Source organism: Haliotis cracherodii, unplaced genomic scaffold, assembly GCF_022045235.1.
Source record: "Haliotis cracherodii isolate W230 unplaced genomic scaffold, xgHalCrac1.p SCAF_34, whole genome shotgun sequence".
Lineage (NCBI taxonomy): Eukaryota > Metazoa > Mollusca > Gastropoda > Lepetellida > Haliotidae > Haliotis > Haliotis cracherodii.
In genome coordinates this window covers 1,068,361-1,087,783 of record NW_027266291.1, presented here as the reverse complement: position 1 = coordinate 1,087,783, position 19,423 = coordinate 1,068,361, and the positions used below count along the sequence as shown (strand labels likewise).

The following is a 19,423-nucleotide window of genomic DNA, read 5'->3' as shown; positions in this document are numbered from 1 at the left end:
TCTGAATCAACATTGATTTATTGGACAAGTGATTGATGCATACAGGACATGTGGATAACGCATGTTATGCTCAGTGGAATGCGTTCACTGACTTTTGCGAGTAAACTACTCATTGTGAGTTTCGTTCAATTCTCGGATATATGTGGTGGAAACATTGTACCCGTGCAAAATGGCAAAAGCAGAGTTAGATGTCAAGCTAAAACCAGTATACAGATTAGGTCGCGTCCTTTGTCTTCATGGTTTCATGTATAGCTGTTTGATCGGCATTCTAGAAGTTGGTGAGTAAATATGAAGACATGCAACTTAATAGACATGCAACTTAATAGATGACAAGTACTGTTTTACTGCATTGAGCCACGTTTCGATGTGGATTCTTACATCGCTCTCTGTCCAGCTTGAGGACGGTTAAAGAATCTAAATCAAAACACCGCTAATAAAGTATAACAGAGGTTGTCATCCATAAAGCTTCAGGGCTTCTTGTTTCAATATTTAAATGCAATAGGAAGAGTCCGGGGAAGATGACCAGCTCGTGTGTCGGCAAAGGATGACACCCTTGCCAATTTTGGCAAAGAACGCAACCATGATCCAGTCCGACTTGGCATGAAGGTCAAGGAGGCTTTGGATAGAATCAAGAAGAAGGCAGCTGAGGCGGCATTACTGTACCAGGAGAAGGTTAACAGACTGAGGGTAGGACCTAGGGCAGAAGGAATGAAGACGCTTGTATCCACCATCCCCATCTTCGAAGCCCCCAAGGACTCTTTACATCGCCAGAGAAAGTAAACCTGATCACAGGCACCACTAAAAGCGATGTCAACATCCCAGACACGTTCAAGACCACCATGACACCATGACTGGTAAATATACCGTCCAAACTTGGATAGGAGTGGTGCCATATTTAAACTTAGCCAAAGCGCTTCTGTACGCATAGGACGGGTGACAAGCTCATCAACAATATAGTCGCCCGTGAAGATCCGGATTAGAATTGGTCATCAACCTATGCTTGTCGTAAAAGGCGACTAACGAGATCGGGTGGTCAGGCTCGCTCACTCGGTTGATGCATTTCATCATATCCCAAATGCGTAGATCATGTTCATGATGTCAATGACTATCTTGTCGGGTCCAGATACGACTATTTACAGACATATAACTGAATTATTACTGAGTGCAGCGTTAAACAACAAACAACAACAAAAAGCAACGTTTCCCTGTGCCGATCGGACTGGTAACATAGACAGTCTATTACTTTTAAGTTTTCTCTCAACTGACCCGAATTCAAAATTAAAAACAAATTATCGTGTAAAAGTATACTGGTAAATTCCATCTCAGTGTACCATGGTAAAACCTTGAAGGCTATTTTGAACCATCCCTTGCAAGCCGACATTCTTGTTGTCCGTCACACATATGAGCAATGCTGTGATACTATACATGCAGTGCAGATCTCTGACAGCATGTTTCCAGACATGTAAATACATGCCATCCTGATCCCATGCGTGTATTTATGTATATTTTGTATATGTGTCTGACACGTTCTTCAGTTCACACCAAAACAAAATACAGCTAAAAAAAATTACATTAAAAGACATTAGAGATTTTCTTATATATTAATTCGCTCCAAATATTATTTGACTTAAAATATTCATAAAGGTTTCAAAACATAGCAGACTATGGCGACGTAAGATGGCCGCGTTATTAAAATCTATCGCACTCGGGTGATTTCTATTGTCCAGTGGCCACAGTTGTATAGCCACATAAGTTATAATTATGTAATACTACAGTATCGTTACCATGTGATGTATCGTCGCTCGCGATTTATGTCAAGACACTGTACAGTTCGCTACCAAAGGAATTGCCAAAGGTCAAATCACAGGAGGGCGATTACTACGAAAGTGAAGCATCGTGGTCAGTACACAACACGATTGAAAGTACACGACTTGACTGCAATAGTTCCTCTTTTTCTTGTGGTATAGTCAGGTTCCAAAACATGGGTCAAAAGCTTGATTAAAATTAACAGACTGTGCTAGATTAAGTTTTCCAAGTATACGCCATTTCTGACACAGTGTGGGTAACTGTATCTCTTTAATGTCATTCTAACATCATCAAATTTAAGACAAATGATTTGCAGCCATGTTTGCTCCCAGGAGCACCCACACATCGGCAATCGCAATCACGATCTATCGGAAACCTTAGACAATTTATCGATCAAGGGGGCATTGCATAGATGGTGCTAATTATAAATAGTTCCCGTGGAACCAGGCTGAACCGTCAACGCGTCAAAACAGATCCGGCGACAAATGGTACCTGATTGTGTTGGCGATATTGTTATGTGTAGGATAAAACAAGGTCGATGGGTTCAAAACCTGAAAACTTAATTAAATCTCATAAACACCCTGGGGTAAGTGTTTTATCAAACTTACCAAACAGAGAATAAAATTGAAACATTATCAACAATGTTTCAAACATACTCTTCATTTTACCTCTGGAAACGGGCGTAAAATATCTCTTTCATTCGGGGGGGGGGGGGGGGGAGAAAGCATTTGTGATTTATCATCGCCTTTGTTACCCAGTGGTTCCAAAGTGGGTGGGTGGACGGGGCAAGGCCATTACATACAACCATTAATGATGATAAATATCACTTTGCAACTCTACAATATCATGTCTTTCCAAGAATAATGCAGGTGACTCGATATACATATATATACGCCTGCAGTGTGAGGATCCACTGGTATATATATATATATATATATATATATATATATATATATATACCGTACAAACTAATATGTAGTGTAACTTGGATGATCAAGTGACATGGGTTCATATGCGATATAAGCGCAATGACGTGTTATGAGGTGATTTCCAAACAGTCAACCCAAAAATCGATTCGCATAAAACTAAATTGTGAAATCATTAAATGACCATTCAGTGCCACTTTATAATCAACATATATGTTACACCCAATGCGTGCAATTGACAGTGACGTGTATGAGTTTAAAAATCTTATTCACAGAAGTCAAAAGGACAAAGGTCGTTCTGACGTGACCTGTAATGGGATGTTCTCAGTAGTAGCGAGAACTTGTATCCGATTTTAATGAGATTGCGGTGATCTAAGCATGTGATTAATCCTGTTTTGTTTATTGCAATGCACATTGCATGCATTGGGCAGTTGCACAGATTGGGTGTAACTCATATACTAAAACACACCGATTCAGGTTTACAATAAAAAGGGCAACCCAGTCGGTCAAGTAAGTAGCAGCATTGGTGACAGGCCCTATAGTTAATGTTAGTGCACTCATTACTGTAACCCATGTAAAACAGGGGTCATGCAGGGGAAAATTACTTTTCCTGTTAGTATATATAAGCTGTTAGCTTATGTATATCTCGAAAGTCGCAATTGTGACAGTATCCATTATTCTACATGTCACCTGATGATAATCTAGATTTACATAGTCAAATGGTTATCCTGTATCGCTGAGTATTTATAAATTTAGTTTTTATCTGTTTGATAATAAATTTGTCAGTGTTTCAAGAAAGGTGAGTGCTTTCTGTTCAGTTTTCTTGAAAACCTATAAATCCTCTGTTAAAATCCTAACTCTGTTTTTGTTCTATTAATTCATTCAGTCATGTAAACTTCTTATCCCGTTATGCCGCGGCCTGAAACGCAATAATATTCTGTTCTTTTCCGCGAATCATATAAAAATGTCGCCCATTGACTTCCTACGGATGTCACTGGACTCAAGGGCTAACTTCGTACAGAGACATTACATGAAGCTGGACATTTGATACAGTTTACACAACATTAACACATACCGGGATATTGCAATTACTCATTCAACAGAAGATGGTGGATGGGGTTAAGCACATGACAATGAGGTGAGCCCTATTGTTGGGTAACAATGGACTGATTGGCGAGGAAGCACAGTCATATAACATGGTATAGTCGACACGAACCTTATTACTAGTATATAAATAAATAGTTAAACAAAAAAGACGTAAGTGTCACACAAATTAGTCGGTTTACATGCATTTGACAGTGTAGAAATCAACTCAAATGATGTTCTTAACTACTTGTCAGTTTCCGGGAAAACGTGTGCTGACAGAAATATGTTGTGAAGTCTACCAACTTAGTTAATTTCATTGTCCACCCCGACACTAACATATTAGAACACTTTACTAATCAGTTATTATTTTTTGTTCAAACAATATTATATTTTATTCAAAATGTATTTTCAACAGGCGCAATGCCTATTTAATGACCTTTCCGATACAAACATATTCTATAAGGACGCGCAAGATGGCCGACAATTAAGACCTGCACTGAGAGCTCCGGAAAGAAAATCAAGTTTTGAACTATTTCCTTAAAGATGGCACACCTTCCTGAACAAGGTATCAATATTCTAAACGTCTTTACATGTTATTAACTCAAAATCGCAATATGAACTAACAGTTGGTATATTTTCTTCAATGACCCAACACAACGAACAACACGGCGTCGGAGACCACTGACTGATCATCACAAGTCTGCCTACACCTTGACTAAAGAGAGTTTATCGCAACCCAGCTACAACAAATACAAGGTACCAACACTCCAAATATCGCCTTCAACATTAATTACTCAAAGTCACTTTAAGTAACTATTTTCTCTCTTTCTTTGCCCTGATCTTCTACAATCAACACGAGAAGCAACATGGCGGCAAACACCCCAATCACTCCGCCATTACCCTCGACTGGAGAAAAGCGTGGTAAAGACAGTCCAGCTGATGATCAACCTCCAGCACAACGACAAAGAAGACCTATTCAATCCAGTGGGGGTGAGTCTCTCACTGAGGATGAAGCCTCAGATGCTCTAACTCAGGCAGTTGCCCACGAACTTTTTATGGCAAAGTTGTTACCCGTCTTAGTGCCAAAATTGACTATGGAGTTAGGCAAACACCTTGAACAAGTCGTCGAGCAGGCTGTTAAATCGGCAACACGTACCTTAGTAGATTGTGTCGAAAATCAAAATTCAGTTATTAAAGCACAATCAGACCTCATCCAGCAACTTCAAAACAAAGTTCACAGGGTTGAGGATAATCTGACTAAGGCTCAAGCTCACATCGAGGAACTAGAACAATACACACGACGCAATTCGTTACGTTTTATGTATTGTGACCTCAAGGCCTGTACCTGTTTAGGTATCATGCCAATGTCATCTATATTCTGAAAGTGACCATCATATCATTTCAGAGCTACCTACTTCTTTCTGCAGATGTCATTAATCAGATGCATCTTGGTCACAGCTATTGCTGTACTTGCACAGTCCCAACCAAGCCAACAAAATCAATTTGTGGCAACACACCCTACTTGTCGCCATCATTATGATTCACACTGTACGCTTTTGTATCATATTCCCTCTATTCATTTTGCACAGGACCCAGCTTTTTCCTGGATCTTTTCTATATTACTTGTACATACTTCATGTGTTTGTCCTTTGTCCACAAAGAGACTACAGTTCAACACTTTTGAACATTTTGTACTGCACAATCAAGAAGAACTTATATATTCATTATGCCTCTTCAGCGCGCTTAACATACGCTTAGTCATATTCAACTAATTATCAAACACTTTGAGAATACGTTCATCGTCGCCCTCCCCTGGTTCATTATTCTCTCTAAATTAGGCAATGATTGACATCATGACGTACAGGGCGACGATCGGATTATTTTATAATAAATGTATGCCAACTTACCTCAGGCGTCACGCTTTTACCAGTAAAGTATATATCCATTTCAAAATGCTGTCCACGATGTACATACTGCACCTTTGTTTTGTCATGACATATGGCCTGTGCGTAAATATGAAATTAATCTCCCTCCTTCTATTGTTCATTGCTGGTGATATTCATCCAAATCGCGGCCCAAAAGAATATAACACAACCAATGATATAGGCATATTCCACTTGAATATTAGAAGTATCCGGCATAAATTGACTAAAATCTATGATGATATCTGCGATTTCGATGTGTTATGCTTCACTGAATCTCACCTGGACGCCAACATCCAGTCAGCCGACCTGCTCCTTGATCTCTTCCATCAACCTCACAGGAGGGACAGGGATTGTTTCGGAGGTGGTATAATTGTATATTTTTCTAATTCACTTAGTGTCAAGCATAGAACAGACTTGGAAGTAATTAATTCTGAATCTATGTGGTTTCAAGTTTATTCACCACAGCACAGTTTTCAACTTTGTGTCACCTATCGCGCACCCAACACCCCTACCGCATATTGGACTGTTCTTGAGCACATGATATGCACTTGATGTTCCCGTGAGATCGTCCTTGTTGGTGACCTAAATGAAGATCTTTTCAATACGAATATCCACCATTTACGTGACATAATAACACGCAAGAACTTACGCAGTATTATAAATGAAGCAACACGAATTACAACACATTCGGCTAAACTTATCGACCCTATTTTAGTAGGTAATGATTGTAATTCTTCCTTATCCGGAGTACTAGATTTTAGTTACTATGTATCGGATCACAGGGGAGTTTTCGTGTCTATTAATGTATATCTTAATATTAAAAAGTCATATAGAAGAAACGTATGGCTCTACAAACAAGCTAACTTTGCAAAAATGAATATACAAATTAAGAATAAAAATTGGAACGAGTTTTTTAAAGAATGCCTGGACGTTAATGAAATGTGTGACAAATTCCACTCCCATCTAAAAAATTACATGCACGACTATATACCCTCTAAGTGTGTAACTATTCGCCCAACGGACAAACCATGGTTCGATAATGACCTCAGAAGGGAGCGTCGCTCCAGAGACCGCTATCGAAAAAAGGCATTACGAACTGGTAAACTAAGCGATCTTGTCAATTACAAAAAGCAAAGAAACAAATTTAATAATATGAAAAAGATAGCCAAAGAAAAATACTATAGCAACATTAACGGCTTGTTGGAAACACATCTGAACTCAAACAGTACCAACTACTGGAAATTATTGAGATTCATCATCAAAAATGCTAATTCACCAGCATGTATCCCCCCCTCTGTGTACCGACCTTAATAAACCCACAGCATTTACCGATGTCAAAAAGGCTGATGTACTCAATAATTATTTTGTTTCTATTTGTGATGTTGATGACGGAAATCAACCGCTTCCGGATTTCAGTCAACGTTGTGAAACCTCTCTCTCGGATATCACAGTTACTGAATTAGAAATAAGCGATCTCATAAAGTCACTACCATGCAATAAATCAAGCGGACCAGATAATATAAACCCTAGACTCTTAAAACCATTGGCTGACAGTATTGCCATCCCATTATGTATCATTTTCAATCGATCTTTAAAAGAAGCAATCTTTCCAGAAAACAGGAAACTTGCTCACGTCATGCCATTATACAAGAAAGGTGACAAAGCATTACCCTCAAACTACAGACCAATTAGCTTATTATCTATTCTTGGAAAACTACAGGAGAGATTAGTTTTTAAACGCTTATACAACTATTTCAATATGAATAGTCTACTGTACAAATATCAATCCGGCTTTGTACCAGGACATTCTACTACCTCACAATTGATAGAAATTTATAATGATATTGTCTCATCTGTTGACATGCACGAATACTATTGTATGGTATTCTGTTATATATCGAAAGCATTTGACAGAGTTTGGCATAAAGGATTACTTCATAAATTACAAAAATACGGTGTAGCGGGCAAGCTATTACTATGGTTAGAAGACTATATTAGTCAGAGGAGACAAAAGGTTTTTGTAAATGGCAGCTTTTCATCTTTGAAATTCACCAGAGCCGGTGTCCCCCAGGGCTCGGTATTAGGCCCCTTTTTGTTTCTGGTCTACATCAACGATCTAGTGAATTCTACTCGCCCTTTTGCAGACGATACTTCCATTGGTACATCATCTCTTCACTTACAAATGATAGAACACAGATTAAACAGTGATCTAGAGCTTCTCAATACCTGGGCCAATAGATGGCTAGTTAAGTTTAACCCGGACAAAACAACATTTATTCTGTTCACTCATTGTAAAAACCGCACTGCAGATATTATTTATAACAATACCGCACTTAGCGCATCTATCTCGCACAAACATCTGGGCGTTACTCTCTCCCATGATATGAAGTGGACAACTCACGTTGAAAACATTTGCCGCTCAGCTTCCAAAATGATTTGTTCGTTAAGAACCGTTAAATACTTACTTGATAGACAAACCCTGTCCAAAGTCTATCTTGTTTTCATAAGGCCTATATTAGAATATGCTTCAGAGGTGTGGGACAACTGCAGTCATGAAAATTCCGAAAAACTTGAAATGATTCAACTCGAAGCCGCTCGCATAGTAACAGGTCTCCCTAAATTCTCCTCAAGATCGAGTTTATATTTTGAGAAAGGATTTGAATCACTATCTTATAGAAGGTCAAATGAAAAACTTTGTACAATCTACAGTATTGTTAATAACCTATGCCCATCGTATTTACATGACATGTTACCACCCAAAGTATCAACTTTTAGTAGATATGAGTTACGAAATCAGAATAATCTGAATTTGCCGCAAGCACGAACAGTTACATACCAACAATCATTTATACCTTCTTCAATCAAATTATGGAATGAGTTACCCCCTGAATACAGAAGTGCAACATCATTATCAAATTTTAAACATATGATTAAAACAACCATTACAGCTCCACCTCCATACTTCTCAATCGGCAACCGTAGAGCTAATATTTTACATACACGCCTAAGGCATTCTTGCAGTTCCCTAAATGCAGACCTCTTTAAAGTAAATTTATCTGATACTTTGTCCTGCTGTTGTGGAAACCCATGTGAAAACAACATACACTATTTTCTTGAATGTCCCAATTACACTATTCCCAGAAATATCATGTTCGCTAACATTATAAAAGCCGGAACTACATGTACAATACAAAATATTCTCTACGGTGATGTATCCCTATCTGACAGTCAAAATAACCTCATCTTCAACAGCGTTCAAAAATATATACTGTCGACTAATAGATTCGAGTAACCCTTTATCATTAATACAGAATATCGCTCTTCGACCATTTATTATTAATTACGCCATCAGTGAATAAACTGCATGCATGTATATGAATACATGTGTATCTCTACCTCCTTCTGTAAACATAATGTTTACGGGTATATATATCCATGGTGCATGTGTGTAAATATGTGTATGTGTATGTATATATATGTATGCATGCGTATTCAAGGGTATATGTGTATGTATATACATGTAGTGTGTGTATGTAAGCATATGTGTAAATGTACATAAGTGTATGTATGATTGTGTAATTATATATGTAGTCTTGCATGTATTTTGGATTAATGTGTATAGTACAAGTAAACTGTGTCTATAGGCAATTCTTATGCATGTCTATGTTATTCTTGCAAACATTATGTTTATGTTCTTGTGAAAATATATTTCTCTTTGTTACTATAAATGTAATATGTGCATTTGTATTTGAGTATGTGTATGTATGTATGAGTATGTATGATTGTGTGTATATATGATTATGTGTATATGTTTGTATTTCTGTATACGTATGTATATGTATGTGTGTGTATGTATATGTGTATATATGTGTATAATCAATGTCTGTACATATAGAGTAGGGAAAGGGCCACCTAAGTTGGATAACTTTTGCCCAATCCCGTTGACCATATATGTCAATAAAATATGTTTAAAACAAACAACAACAAAACGATCAAACCTATGTCCATTCAGGTCACTGCAATTGAGTCTCATTCTACTGTGGATGATTTGGGTTTTTTCTAGTACCATAACATTGAAATAAAGGATGTACATTGCTAATAATATATTTTTGGTAATTCTTTTTAAATTGAATTAGAGATTCGGTACATCTTAAAGTATCAGCAAACATATTCCAATCTAAATACTAATGGTGGCAAAAATGATTTTCTATATGTTTCCGTGCGACATGAGGGTACTTGCAGTGTGTTGGATGATCTCGTTTAAAGGAATTAAACTAGACAGGTATTCGGGCGTTTTATTATAGAACATTTTGTGAAATACACCTATTTTGTGGTTTGACCGGCGATCACTTAGTGAAATATAGCCCGTTTCATTATATATTATACTCCACTAACATATCCACATATGGTTCTAAAGGCATCTAATTGTAGTTCTTCTAATACAATTCTTGACCCTTGGTACAATTGTTCCAGAAAAGTGGTCCCAGCACTGAACCTTGAAAAACGCCAGCATGTACATATTTAGTATTGGATTTATATCCGTTAACTACAGTTTCTGCTTTCTGTTGGTTAGATAACTTTCAAGCCAATCTAAGAGTGGTCCTCGTATTCCATTTGAATATAACTGTGCCTAATGTAAGACTCTATCAAAGGCTTTGCTAATATCACAAAATACTGCTCAAATCTCCTTGCCATTGTCCAATGTTTTTGCAATAATATCATGAAAATCGGTTTACTGGTACACGGTAGAATCTCCTGCCTTAAATCCTGATTGTAATGATGATATTAAGTAATTATCGAGAAACAAATTGAAAACATGTTTGTAAAACATTTGTCCAATACCTTGGATAAACAGCTCGTAAGACAACTGGTCTAACGTGAGCAGTCATGGGCATCGTTTTGCTTATGTATTGGAACGATAGAAGAACATTTCCATATATGAGGAAATTTCGAAAGGAAAAGTGGAACGTGAAAGTAAATAAAAGTTCACATAATATTTTGGATAATTGCGTAGCTAAGAACCCGGTGGGATTCGAAACTGCAACTTCTTGATTTGTAGTCCGTCACGCTACCACCTGTGCTGCGTAAAACTGTTGTCACAAGTGTCAGTTTTCCTAGTTACCATTAGCTTGAATTATTTTGTACATTTATATGTAAATATTGTAGTGAGTCCACATTGTGTATATGTTATGTAGTTGATCTGATTTGCACATCTAATTTCAATACTGGTGTATATTATACATCTCATCCATATTTGACTTATAGCCTGATGATACGCACTTTATTAAACATGTTTCAAGGTATTTAAATTCTAAACTTGCATAAAGATTTTGAAATTCTAAACCGTTTAAAGGTGTTCAAATTCTAAGCATGTTTGGATGATGGGGGTGTTGCGTTTAGGTGTTTTTTAGGCTAAACGTGTTAAGGTAGAACACACCAAATGTGCATACTGTTAAGGATTGAAACACATTCCTAAACATGTCTCGTGTGTTTACATTCTTAACAGTTTTTTTAAATTGTGGTTTAAGTTATGAACAATACTTATATAATACTTGACATTTACAGATCTTCAGCATCTTCGTGCAATCTACCAGGCAGGATACTAAATTCGTTGTTTACTAACCTTCTGGCCGCTGTGTCTAAGTAAGTAAGTAGAATTCACAAGATTTTTTTTCTCAGTGTGTACCCAATGTAAAATGTGTTATGTATCGTATATACACGTTATATATGAGTAAGGAAGCAATTATTTTCAATGTGCTATCGATATGCTTCTTGGATGGGCACATGCAGGTATGGTATAAATGATATGTTATATCTAGACTTATGATACATGGTATTCTCAAAATGGCCACTTGCTTGGCCACAAAGGCATGAACTTAACCCGGTCTGTTTACAACACAGATTATGTACGAATTATATGCATGTATTCTATGTGATACTCTAGAAGGCTACACGGCTACACGTCAATTTGCCAGTTGCATCATCCCCGTCCGTGATACATACATGCGCGATGCCTTTCCGTATGCCCTGACAACGCCCACCACAAAGTGTCTTAAAATACTTGCTGGGAATCTCTGATAACAGGTGCGAACAACTGGCTTTACATACTCTACCCAGGTCTGCGGTGACTTCAAACTCCGACTGTTTAGGTGGCCAGCGAACGCAAAGAACTACCCTAAATACGGAAATGGCCTGTGTTGAGGCACACTTGCTTCAAAGCGGCGATAAAACAGCTCTTTTCATATCAGAAAGTATCAGATGATAAAACATGCAACTGAAAACACAAAAGTATGCCATTGCGCACACACTGGCTGAAAGCACAAAACACGAGTTGGCATCTATCCATGGATGAACCTTTCGATTCGACTTGCATGCAAGTAGAGTCGTGTACTGTTCCGATGTAGGAGCCCTCATAGTTGATATATGAGCAACTCTATATTCCAAGACATGTCATTTTGTCCGAAAGTAAGATTTTGTGTGACACTTGACATGATTCTTTGTCTGATATAGCTGATGGGATGTCACTTTGTCTGATACTGCGTATGGCAGGTGAGATGCCACTTAGTCTGACACTACGTATGACAGGTGGGATGTCACTTTGAAACTACGTATGGCAGTTGGGATGTCACTTTGTCTGATACTACGTACGGCAGGTGTGTTGTCACTTTGTCTGACACTACGTATGGCAGTTGAGATGTCACTTTGTCTGATACTACGTATGGCAGGTGGAATGACACTTGACACTACGTATGGCAGGTGGAATGTCACTTTGTCTGATACTACGTATGGCAGGTGAGATGCCACTTAGTCTGATACTACGTATGGCAGTTGCGTTGTCACTTTGTCTGATACTACGTATGGCATTTGCAATGTCACAGTGTTTGATACTACGTATGGCAGTTGAGATGTCACTTTGTCTAAAACCACGTATGGCAGGTCAGATGTCACTGTGACACTACGTATGGCAGGAGGGATATCACTTTTTCTGATACTACGTATGGCAGTTGGGATGTCACTTTGTCCGATACAACGTATGGCAGTCGGATGTCATTTTGTCCGACACAACGTATGGCAGTTGGGATATCATTTTGTCTGGCACTACGTATGGCAGTTGGGATGTAATTTTGTCTAACTCTACGTATGGCAGTTAGGGTGTCACTTTGTCTGATACTACGTATGGCAGTTTGGATGTCACTTTATCTGATACTACGTATGGCATTTGGGATGTCACTTTGTCTGATAATACGTATGGCAGGTGGGATGTCACATTGTCTGATACTACGTATGGCAGTTGGGATGTAATTTTGTCTAACACTACGTATGGTAGTTGAGATGTCACTTTGTCTGATACTACGTATGGCAGTTGGGATGTCACTGTGTCTGATAATACGTATGGCAGGTGGGGTGTCACTTTGTCTGATTCTAAGTATGGCAGATGGGATGTCACTTTGATGCTACGTATGGCAGTCGGGATGTCACCTTGACATTACGTATGGCAGTTGGGATGTCACTTAGGGATTGATACAGACAGGGTGCACACCTGAGGCAGAACCCATCACGATGTAGCATATGACGGCTGTCAGCTCATTTTAATTAATTCCCTCATATCTCTCACAGCGATGACAAAACACAAAAGCAATGTATGTGGTAACAAGTGCCTTGGTAGAGTGGAGATCACGCACACTACAGTCACCACATAAACACTTATACTATGCTGCCCAGCATCAGGCAGATAAAAACCGTCCTTGGTGCTTTCAGCGTATATGTCTGTGTAGTTGGCAGACTCACAGCTATTTCTGCGCCTGGATGTTGGGATCTAGTTGTGTTTGTGGCACCTCAATATTCCATAGATTACACTGCATCAATGTATCAGTGTGGAGGCGTGGTCCATCCTGGGTATCTCCACGTTTCCACGCTGACACACATAGCACTACTCCATGTGTAATGCTTCAAGGGACAGATCAGTTTGTTGTATCTCTCAACTTGACATGATCATGAGCGTTCATTTTCATTTCCTACGGAGCACACTGCTGATAGCCAATGTCGTAATACCAGACTTCGTACTATCAAGCTATTAATAGTTATCACATAGCTGAGACACGGACGAACCAATCCCCCTATAAACACATTTGATTAACCTGGAATGTCAATGAATCGAACTGTTTCCCCGCAGAGCAAGTGATGTATGGCGGTAGCCGCCACAGACTGTAACCATAAATGTTGGTGATCGCAGTACAAGGGGTCGACAGGAACAATAGGTAGATTCCAGGGCATGTATCACTGAAGAGAAACTCATCTCATTCCGTGTACATCTTACATCGCTTACACGAGATTGAGGAGTGAGTTGGAGGTAGGGTTGGTGGGTTGGGCTGTGGTTGGTTGCAGCGCTCTACGATACCGCACGTCGTTGTGTAAAAGTTGATGTCAGAATCCACACGATGCGTGGGTTTTGAGTTTCGTGAGCATAATATTTCTGATGGATATCATGTTGTGCTTTTAATTCGAAGTACAAACGGAAGTAGCAAACCTGGTATGTTGGTCGATGGGTGTATCCATATAAATTGTTAAGTGCAAATCATTTCAAGATGTTCACTCGCTGGAGGAATTCCTACACAGTTTACGCAAATGTCAGTCATAAATACATTGATCAGTGCAGGAAGGTAAACTACCAAACAGAGCCTTATGAACAAGAAACCATATGTTGTAGCAACAGTGCCAGTGAATATTTGTATAAACTGGAATAACTGAAAGTGTTCACTGTATGTTCTGTTGAAACGTGCCCCCACTGGATGCGTGTATAGGGAAGTGTTGTCATATATACTCGTGCTGCATCCTACAGGGCTCGGCCAGAAACTGGCAAATGCGCAAAACACATTTACGCACGCAACATCTCCAATTATATCATGACCATACGTGCGCTCATAAACATCCATGGATTTTTGCAGAATTATTTGTAGCAGAGGAGCCAAGAATGTCCGTCAGTTGACAGTATTAAGGATCAGTTCTATCTACCATAGTTATCCCATGTACAGATCTCTTCATAGGCTAACACTTAACGTTTGGAGTTGCTTACTCCAATTCTGAACAGCTCGCCGCCCCGATCGAGGTTGACACATAATGTAGTTGCCTATTGTGAGAGTTATATGAAGTAGGAAACTAATAACATGTTCGTATGCGCTATAGATTCTTAATGTTAAAAAATTATTTTACATCCCTCAAATATTCATTATACAATACATTTTCAAACCTGTTAAATATTAGACAGGTCAGAACAACAGTCATTTTTCGCAATAATAATTAAATGCTTTGGTCCCGATGAAAACATTTTGTCAAATACATGTATTTCTCATTTGTACAAATATCATATTTGCCACTGTTGTTATGCATAGATTATATATCAATTTCCTCTTCCCGAGAGGTCAGAACCGTGATAACCGATTGCTGTTATTACCCGTCATGGGTACTGCTTACAATGGAGCGGTTTGTGATTACCCGTCATGGGTACTGCTTACATTGGAGTGGGTTGTGATTACCCGTCATGGATACTGCTTACATTGGAGCGGGTGGTTATTACCCGTTATGTTTACTGCTTACATTGGAGTGGGTTGTTATTACCCGTTATGTTTACTGCTTACATTGGAGCGGGTGGTTATTACCCGTTATGTTTACTGCTTACATTGGAGTGGGTTGTTATTACCCGTTATGTTTACTGCTTACATTGGAGTGGGTTGTGATTACCCGTCATGGATACTGCTTACATTGGAGCGGGTGGTTATTACCCGTTATGTTTACTACTTACATTGGAGTGGGTTGTGATTACCCGTCATGGATACTGCTTACATTGGAGCGGGTGGTTATTACCCGTTATGTTTACTGCTTACATTGGAGTGGGTTGTGATTACCCGTCATGGGTACTGCTTACATTCGAACGGGTTCTGATTACCCGTCATGGTTCCTGCTTACACTGAAGCGGGTTGTGATTACCTCTCATGGTTTCTACTTACAGAGGAGCGGGGCGAGCGAGTATGGTTTTACGCCGCTTTTAGCAACATTCCAGCAATATCACGGCGGGGGACACCAGAAATGGGCTTCACACATTGTACCCATGTCGGGAATCGAACCCGGGTCTTCAGCGTGACGAGCGAACGCTTTAACCACTAGGCTACCCGACCGCCCCGCTTACATTGGAGCGGGTTGTAATTACCCGTCATAGCTCCTGCTGCATCGGAGCGGGTTGTCATTAACCGTCCACTTTATTCATGGAGTAAGTATTTATTATATCCAATATAAGAAGATTATGTGCTATAATTATGTGTGCAGTCCACGTTTAGACTTGTACAGTCAGTCAAACTGATAACTAGACACAACAAGCAACACACGATGACACAGAACAAGAACAAACGCGCACGCCAGAGAGTAATCAGTCTCGATTAGCAACTGCACTGCATTGCAATGCCCCATGAACGAGTGCCACCTCTGCGTACGTCATCATCTGCCGTTCATAGCTGCATGAAGGAAAACCTTCTTTGTCTTGTGTTCGTCTTCACCTTCTGTTTATATGTAAATGAACGAGTACCACATGCTTGTACTTCAGCACCTCCTGTATATAGCTGCATGGACAAATACCATCTATTAGAACTCCAACACGTCTTATGTAAACCTGCATGGACGAGTAACATCTCTTAGAACTTCAACAGCTCCTGTGTATAGCTGCATGGACGAGGAACATCTATTAGTACTTCAGCACCTCCTGTGTATATCTGAGTGGACGAGTAATATCTATCAGTACTTCAGCACCTCCAGTATATAGCTGCATGGACGAATGCCATCTATTAGTACTTCAACAGCTCCTGTGTGTAGCTGCATGGACGTGTACCACCTATTAGTACTTCAACACGTCCTGTGTAGAGCTGCATGGACGAATACCATCTAATAGTACTGCAGTGGCTCCTGTGTATAGCTGCATAGACGAGTAAAATCTATTTGTACTTCAGCACCTCCTGTTTATAGCTGCATTGACAAGTGGCATCTGTTAGTACTTCAACAGCTTTTGTGTGTAGCTGCATGGACGAGTACCATCTATCAGTACTTCGGTACCTCCTGTGTATAGCTGCATGGACGAGTACCATCTATTAGTACTTCAGCAGCTCCTGTGTATACATGTAGCTGCATAGACGAGTAACATCTAATAGTACTTCAGCAGCTCTTGTTTATAGCTGCATGGACGAGTACCATCTATTAGTACTTCAGCAGCCCTTGTTTATAGCTGCATGGACGAGTACCATCTATTAGTACTTCAGCAGCTCCTGTTTATAGCTGCATGGACGAGTACCATCTATTAGTACTTCGGCACTTCCTGTATATAGCTGCATGAACACTAACATCTATATGTACTTCAACACCTCCTGTATATAGCTGTATCAACAAGTACCATTTATATGTACTTCAACACCTCCTGTATATAGCTGTATGAACACTAACATCTATATGTACTTCAACACCTCTTGTATATAGCTGTATGAACAAGTACAATTTATATGTACTTCAACACCTCTTGTATATAGCTGTATGAACAAGTATCACGTATATGTACTTCAATACCTCCTGTATATAGCTGTATGAACAAGTACAATTTATATGTACTTCAACACCTCTTGTATATAGCTGTATGAACAAGTACCACGTATATGTACTTCAATACCTCCTGTATATAGCTGTATGAACAAGTACCATTTGTATGTACTTCAACACCGCCTGCATATAGCTGTATGAACACTACCATCTATATGTACTTCAACACCTCCTGTATATAGCTGCATGAACAAGTACCATATATATGTACATCAACACCTCCTGTGTATAGCTGTATGAACAAGTACAATTTATATGTACTTCAACACCTCCTGTATATAGCTGTATCAACAAGTACCACGTATATGTACTTCAATACCTCCTGTATATAGCTGCATGAACAAGTACCATATATATGTACTTCAATACCTCCTGCATATAGCTGTATGAACACTACCATTTATATGTACTTCAACACCTCCTGTGTATAGCTGTATCAACAAGTACCACATATGTGTACTTCAACACCTCCTGTATATAGCTGTATCAACAAGTACCACGTATGTGTACTTCAACACCTCCTGTATATAGCTGTATGAACAAGTACCACGTATATGTACTTCAACACCTCCTGTATATAGCTTCATGAACAAGTACCATCTATTTGTACTTCAACACCGCCTGTTTGTAGCTGCATGAACAAGTACCATCTATATGTACTTCAGCACCTCCTGTATATAGCTGCATGAACAAGTACCATCTATTTGTACTTCAGCACCTCCTGTATATAGCTGTATGAACAAGTACCATCTATATGTACTTCAGCACCTCCTGTGTGTAGCTGCATGGACGAATACCATCTATTAGTACTTCGGCACCTCCTGTGTATAGTTGCATGGACGAGTACCATCGATATGTACTTCAACACCTCCTGTATATAGCTGTATGAACAAGTACCATCGATATGTACTTCAATACCTCCTGTATATAGCTGCATGAACAAGTACCATCTATATGTACTTCAGCACCTCCTGTGTGTAGCTGCATGGACGAATACCATCTATTAGTACTTCGGCACCTCCTGTATATAGCTGTATGAACAAGTACCATCGATATGTACTTCAACACCTCCTGTATATAGCTGTATGAACAAGTATCACCTATATGTACTTCAATACCTCCTGTATATAGCTGTATGAACAAGTACCATCGATATGTACTTCAACACCTCCTGTATATAGCTGCATGAACAAGTACCATTTATATGTACTTCAACACCGCCTGTATATAGCTGTATGAACACTACCATTTATATGTACTTCAACACCTCCTGTATATAGCTGTATGAACAAGTGCAACGTATATGTACTTCAACACCTCCTGTATATAGCTGCATGGACAAGTACCATTTATATGTACTTCAATACCGCCTGTATATAGCTGTATGAACACTACCATTTATATGTACTTCAACACCTCCTGTATATAGCTGTATGAACAAGTGCAACGTATATGTACTTCAACACCTCCTGTATATAGAGGCATGGACAAGTAACATCTATTTGTACTTCAGCACATCCTGTTTATAGCTGCATTGACAAGTAACATCTGTAAGTATTTCAACAGCTCCTGTGTGTAGCTGCATGGACGAATACCACCTATTAGTACTTCGGCACATCCTGTGTATAGCTGCATGGACGAGTACCATCTATTACTACTTCAGCAGCTCCTGTTTATAGCTGTATGAACAAGTTCAATCTATATGTACTCAAACACCTCCCGTATATAGCTGTATGAACAAGTACCATCGATATGTACTTCAACACCTCCTGTATATAGCTGCATGAACAAGTACCATTCATATGTACTTCAACACCTCCTGTATATAGCTGTATGAACAAGTACAACGTATATGTACTTCAACACCTCCTGTATATAGCTGCATGAACAAGTACCATTTATATGTACTTCAACACCTCCTGTATATAGCTGCCTAACCGGGTACCACGTAAATGAACTTCAACGCCTCCTGTATATAGCTGCCTAACCGGGTACCACGTATATGAACTTCAACGCCTCCTGTATATAGCTGCATGAACAAGTATCATC

At 39.2% G+C, this 19,423-nt stretch overlaps 1 protein-coding gene across 3 annotated transcripts in view; it reads right to left on the bottom strand.

Moving 5' to 3' along the window:
* The window catches only part of LOC139477684 (porphobilinogen deaminase-like), a 91,272-nt gene that overhangs the window by 50,670 nt on the left and 21,179 nt on the right, over positions 1-19,423 (bottom strand). The gene's annotated exons all lie outside the window — the stretch shown is intronic.